The sequence below is a fragment of the Bos indicus x Bos taurus genome, chromosome 23 (genome assembly GCF_003369695.1).
Source record: "Bos indicus x Bos taurus breed Angus x Brahman F1 hybrid chromosome 23, Bos_hybrid_MaternalHap_v2.0, whole genome shotgun sequence".
In the NCBI taxonomy this organism is placed as follows: domain Eukaryota; kingdom Metazoa; phylum Chordata; class Mammalia; order Artiodactyla; family Bovidae; genus Bos; species Bos indicus x Bos taurus.
Window position 1 is genome coordinate 53406002 of NC_040098.1, and position 7071 is coordinate 53413072.

The following is a 7071-nucleotide window of genomic DNA, read 5'->3' on the forward strand; positions in this document are numbered from 1 at the left end:
TCTCCCACATTGCAGGCAGATCCTTTACCATCTGAACCATCAGAGAAGCCCTTACTCTCACATATGGAATATTAAATGTGTCTTCACATATTGCCTGCTATATATAACTCGTGGTTCATACTCCATGGAACCACATACTGTTGTAATTAAATTCAATTTGAAATTAAGCTTTATTTTAAGGGTGTGGTTTGCATACCAGCAGTGTAGGAGCATTCCACTTTCTCCAGCCCCTGTTACCCTCTATGACATCTCAAAATTCAAAAACTCTTACTCATTGATATGATCTCAATTTCGCTTTAGCTCAGTTTGAACAGAGAAGCAACAAACCAGGGAGCCAATTTTTTCAGGTTTCTTTAGGGAGAAAAACATAACTGTTAGAAGACAAAGTACATGCAGCTTGTGGGCTCTTTGAGTTACTTAATTATTTTCAGGAATTTTCTTGTGTTTTTTTTTCAAGCTTGACCTTTCATTCCTATAATAACAAATAACAGAATTAGAAGAAACTAATTTGAAATGATGGCTTGTTTCTACCTAGAAAATTGGAACACAAAGGAACCAATGGGAACCACAAAGATCAGGGTGCTAAGTTTTTAAGAATATTTTAGGTTTTCAAATAATAACTTGTGTGCTTGCAATTTCAAGAATATATTTTTATTCTGATAAAGAATATACTTTTGCAGAAGGCTTCCAGTGTGGTCACCTCCTCTTGGAAGCCTAGGATGCTGGAATCAGGCCACTTCCTGTGTCTGTCTTTATAGGACACTGAGCTGCATTTTAAGAAATTCCTGGATCTTCCCTGGATCCTGACCATCTGTGTTCAGAGAAATTGGTAGCATTTTTCTTTTGCCTGTTGAGATGTTTAAGGACACAGATTCTTTCAGTTTCCTGCTGTGTGTGAGTGTGGAGCCCAGTGATGATTTCTTTTTAAGAAATATGTGTCCTACTTCCCACATGAGGGCGAGGCCCCCTCCAACGATAAGAGACCCTGCTTATGTGTGACCTGTGCCTCCTAGGAGAGTGAGTGAAAGAGTGAAGCCGCTCAGTCGTGTCCGACTCTTTGCGAAACCATGGACTGTAGCCTACCAGGTTCCTCCATCCGTGGGATTTTCCAGGCACGAATACTGGAGTGGGTTGCCATTTCCTTCTTCAGGAGATCTTCCCGACCCAGGGACTGAACCTGGGTCTCTCGCATTGTAGGCAGATGCTTTACCATCTGAGCCACCAAGGAAGTCCAAGGAGGCACTCCTAGGAAGTGCCTCCTAGGAGAGTAGCTTTAAGCTAGCTTAAACCTGACAAACTTCTGTCTGTCATACATAATTGATTTAGACAAGTCCTGTCTACAGGCTTCCTCGGTAAAGAATCCACCTGCAATGCGGTAAACCTAGGTTCGATCCCTGGGTTGGGAAGATCCCTCTTAGTAAGAGACACACTTAACCATTTGTAAGTGACATCACCAGGGCTTTACTGAGGAACAGGGTCAGGCCTCAGTGAGGATCAGAGTCAGGGCTTAGTGATGACCAGTTTCAGGGATTTAGTGAGGAGCTGAGTCAGGAATTAGTGAAGACCAGTGTCATGGCTTTAGTGAGGAATAGCATCAGTCCTTAGTGAAGACCAGAATCAGAGTTTTAGGACTCAGCAATGGGCTGTAAAAGGTCAGTTCTCATTCCAATACCAAGGAAGGGCAATGCCAAAGAATGTTCAAACTACTGTACAATCTCGCTTATTTCACATGCTAGCAAGGTCATGCTCTATATCCTTCAAACTAGACTTCAACTGTATGTGAACCAAGAATTTCCAGAAGTACAAGTTGGATTTGGAAAAGGCAGAGGAACCAAAGATCAAATTGCTAACATCCAATGGATCATAGAAAAAGCAAAAGAATTCCAGAAAAACAACTACTTCTGCTTCATTGACTATGCTAAAACCTTTGACTGTGTGGATCACAACAGATTGTGGAAAACTCTTCAAGAGATGGGAATGCCAGGCCACCTGACCTGCCTCCTGAGAAACCTGTATGCGGATCAAGAAGCAACAGTTAGAACCAGACATGGAACAGTGGACTGGTTCCAAATTGGGAAAGGAGGATGTCAAGGCTGTGTATTGTCACCCTGCTTATTTAGCTTGCAGAGTATGTCGTGAGAAATGCCCAGCTGGATGAAGCTCAAACTGGAATCAAGATTGCCAGGAGAAATATTGATAACCTCAGATATGCAGATGACACTGCCCTAATGGCAGAAAGTGAAGAGGAACTAAAGAACCTTTTGATGAAGGTGAAATAGGAGAGTGAAAAAGCTGTCTTAAAACTCAACATTCATAAAACTAAGATCATGGCATCTGAATAGATGTGAAAAAACAGAAACAGTGGCAGATTTTCTTTTTTGGGGCTCCAAAATCACTGCAGATTGTAACTGCAGCCATGAAATTAAAAGATGCTTACTTCTGGGAAGAAAAGCTATGAAAAATCTTTACAGCATATTAAAAACAGAGGCATTACTTTGCTGACAAAGGTCCATCTGGTCAAAGCTACAGTTTCTCCAGTAGTCACATATGGATGTGAGAGTTGGACCATAAAGAAGGCTGAGCAAACTTCGGTGGTCAAGGACAGGGAAGCTTGTTAGCCACTGAACAACAGTAGAGTTAATGTCCAGCACTGGGTTTGTTTTAGGTATTCAGGAACTTAATTCAGTTATACATTAGAGGCATATTTATTATTGGGGGGCCAGTCCTTTTCCCCAGATAGGTTATTACAGTGTGTCAAGAAGATTTTCCTCTGCTATTCAGGAGATTATTTTGGATTACTTACTTGTTATTTATTAGTGTGTATATGTTAATTCCAAACTCTTAAATAATCCCTCCCCACCAACATTTTTTTGATAATCATAACTTGGCTTTGTATGTTTGTGAATCTGTGTCTGTTTTGTAAATTAGTTCATTTATAAGAATCTATAGATTCCATCCATGATATGACGTTTGTCTCTCTCACTCTGACCTGCTTCACTTAGTCTGATACTCTCTCGGCGCATCCTTGCTGCTGCCAATGCCATTATTCTGTAGAGTTTTTTGGCTGAGTACTATTCCCATGTAGAGCTGTACCAGTTAGTCTTAATTTTTCTGTCGATGTACATTTTGGTTGATTCCATTTCTTGGCTATTGTACATAGTGCTGCCCTGAAAACAGGTGTGCACGTGTCACTTCAAATTATGATTTTCTCAAGATCTGAGCCCAGGAGTCGCATTGCAGGATCCCATTGGTTCCTCTATGTTTCGGTTTTTAAGGCTTGCCTATGCAGCTCTCCATCCTGGCTGCAGCCGTTTACATTCCCACAAGAGTATAGGAAGACTGTTCTTTCTCTCCACCCTCTGCAGCATTTATTCTCTGTAGATCTTTTGATGCTGACCATTTAGTCCAGTGTGAGGTGATTTCTCATTGTAGTTTTGATTTGCAGTGAGGTGGAGTATCTTTCCAGATGCTTTTTGATCTTATACAATGTGAGGACAATTGACCTCTTGAAGTTGGTTTCCTGAAAGTTTGCCTGTTTTTAAACCTTTTTCCGATAATTTGCCTGAGGACGTTACTTGAGGGCAGGTGTCATTCTTGCCTGGCAGGCCTTGTGAAGTTTGAGGCCACTTCAGTTTCAGACCATCGGTTTTAAAGTTGTTGTTATGAGAAACGGCCACAAGGTGGTAGCATTTCCTCCCAAATCTGGTTAGTTGAGCACGGAGAGTCTCATGGGAAGTTCTGCTCCTGGACTGTTAATGAGTGGAATGTGCCGGAAGAAGCACTTAGGACTTGTGTCCCATTACTTCTTCCCCCTTACGCTTTATGCTCCAGACACATTCAGATTCCTACTAGACCGCTCTACAGAGGGTGCCGTCATCTGTAGGTGGGGTGACCCTGAGGAAGGAGGCTGGAGATGGGAACCCCACAAGGAGGAGACAAGGAGTCAGTCCTGGGAGGTTTTCACAGCTCTTCTGGCCCAGAGGCTGTACCGTCCTTTGGGTGCAGTAGGCCCGGTTTCTGTAGGAGGGCCTGTGGGGACCTGAGATGGTGCGTGTTTGCAGGGGCAGCAGGCAGTCCCGGTCCATCGGGAGGGGCGGGCCCCTTGGATGGTGCATCCTCCCAGCTCCCTCAGCCCACAAGACTCCAGCCTTCGGCCCCAGGCCTGCTCAGGCTCCTGGGATGTGACACCAGCCTGGGTCCCCAAGGCCTGAGGGGAATAGACTCCGTGTTTCTTCTTCTTTTACATGTTTTAATTTGATTTGGAGTGTATGGGTGATTTTTTTGCCTTTGTTGATGGTATTCTTGAGGGAAGAATATTGGAGTGGTTTGCCATTTCCTCCTCCAGCAGACCACATTTTGTCCAGTGGAGGAGGGAATGGCAAAGGAGAGGTAAAAAATCCTTCTTGAGTGAAGAATGCAAAGAAATAGAGGAAAACAATAGAATGAAAAAGACTAGAGATCACTTCAAGAAAACTGGAGATATCAAGGGGACATTTCATTCAAGGATGCACACGGTGGTCAGAAATGGTAAGAACCTAGTAGAAGCAACAGAGGTTAAGAAAAAGCCACACGAACATACAGAAAAACTAAACAAGCAAAGAGGCCTTAATGACTGGGTAACAACGCTGTGTTCACTCACCTAGAGCCAGACATTCTGGAGAGTAAGTGTAGTGGGCCTTAGGAAGCATTACTACTGTTACTGAAAGGTAGGTGGGCCGTCTGGCTGCTTGTCGCTCAGAAGCCAATAAACAGGCCAGGCTGGTGGAAAGGAACGTTTGCTTTATTTCAGATGCTGGCAAGTGGAACAGGGGAGGGTGGTGGACATCTGTCCAAGGGTCGATTCCCACCCCCCTCCTCCCCGCACCGCACCGCCCCCCCCCCCCCCGCCCCGCAACTGACAGCAGGGGGTGAGAGTTTTTATAGACAGACTGGGGGCGGGGTCTACTGCAGAAACAGCACAGTCATCTCGAAGTCATCTTCACGTTGGTCATCAGGGGGCTGACCAGCATCATATTGGTTGTTTTTATTGTTGTTCGGTCACTCAGTCTTGTTTGACTCTTTGTGACCCCATGAATGGCAGCATGCCAGGTTTCTCTGTCCTTCACCATCTTCTGGAGCTTGTTCAAACTCATAATCATCGAGTCGGTGATGCCATCAAACCATCTCACCCTCTGTCATCCCCTTCTCCTCCTGCCTTAATCTTTCCCAGCATCACGGTCTTTTCCAATGAGTCAGTTTTTTTTGCATCAGGTGGCCAAAGTATTGGAGCTTCAGCCTCAGTCCTCCATGTGGAAAACAGTGGGTTTTTAGTTAGATTTCTGTTAGATGATCTAGAGGGTGGCCAGTGATGTTTTTTAGTGTAGGTGGCCAGTTTTCCTGTCCCTGTTTCTTGGGAAGACTGTCCTTTCCTCTTCGCACATTCCTGGTTTGATTTTCATGAACTGACCACGTACATGTGGGTTCATTCCTGGGCTCTCTATTCTTTCCTGGAGTCCACGAGTCTGTGTTCCTGTCAGTTCTTCACTGTGGTGGTTACTATAGCTCCATGATGTAGTTTGAAGTCAGAGAGGAAGATGCCTCCAGCTGTGTTCTTCTTTCTCAGAGTCTTTTTGGCTATTTAAGGTCCTGTTCAATATTAGCAGCCTAATATTAGGAATATTTCTGTTTCTGTGAAAAATGCCATTGAATATTATTTTGTGATTGCAGTCAATGTATTTGTTGATGACTTTGGTTGGAATGGACATTTTAATTCCTCATTGTTCCAGTGCATGAGCGTGGAATAGTTTTCTGTTTATTTGTGTTTTCTTTGGTTTCTTTATCAGTGCTTTCTAGTTTTCTGACTATTGGTCTTTTGTGTCCTTGGTTAAGTTTGTTGCTAGATGTTTCATTTTTTGATGCAATTGTAAGTGGGATTTTCTTAATTTTTGTTTTTGATTGCTATTAGTGTATAGAAATGCAACTGATTTTTGTATATTGATTGGGATTGTAAATTGTAGTATTTTATATGATTGTAAAGTGATCCCAAATTATTTAACTTATATATATAGTCTAACAACTTTTTGTGAAGTTATGGGAAAAATTTTATTTGTAAAATCTGTTTCTCCTGCAATAGGTCATTCAGAGGACCCAAGACATGGTGGTTACAGATAGACTTCCCACAGTGCTTCTTCATTGCATGTGGACTCCTTCAAGGGCAGTGAGCATCACAGCGTCCCTTGAACTTCGTCTGGGTAAGTCTTGGCCTCTATAAGAAAGTTTCATGCCTGTCTAATCTGATTTTCTTTTTAGTACTGACATGGTTGTTTTGAAAAATAATTTACTTTCCGGAAATTTAAAATGTACAGAAAACTCCTGGTAATGGTAAAAAGTACTCACATTTGCCACATCACCTAAAATATTTTATGCAAAATGGGCACATTCTCCTGCAGAACCAGCACATAACTTCCAAAATCAGGAAATCAAATGGTTTCTACATTATAATGTAATCCACAGCCCCACTTCTGCTTTCAGCAATTGTTCAATTGTATTAATATATCTGTTATTCCCATCCTCATCTGTTTTTTTTATGTTTGTTTTTTAGAGTGTTACTGAGATTTTTGGTTACTTGGACAAACCTGATGGATTTAAAGCAGACATGGTGAATATAGGATCTGGGTGGCCTTTATATAGAAAAGGACATATAGAGGATTTTTTTCACAAAAGATGGTCTTAATGTTTATCCATGTATCAATACTACATTCTTTTTCCCCATAGTAATTAAAAATAAATAACATGCCATTTACCATTTACATATTTGTAAGCATACAGTGTTGTAGTATGAACTACCTTTATTTGTTTTGCAAACCAGTTTAATAATGCGTACCTTGTGCGTGCTTTTGAGAAACTCAGGAAACTGAGTCAGTGACTGAAATGGCCCAAGATATCACCTTAGATACCATCTTCATCTAAAAACAACAGGGACTTCTGGATGGTCCAGTGGCTAAGACTCTGCACTCCCAAAGAAGGAAGCCCAGGTTCAATCCCTGATTAGAGAACTAGATCTCCCATGCCACAACTAAGAGTTTGCGTGCT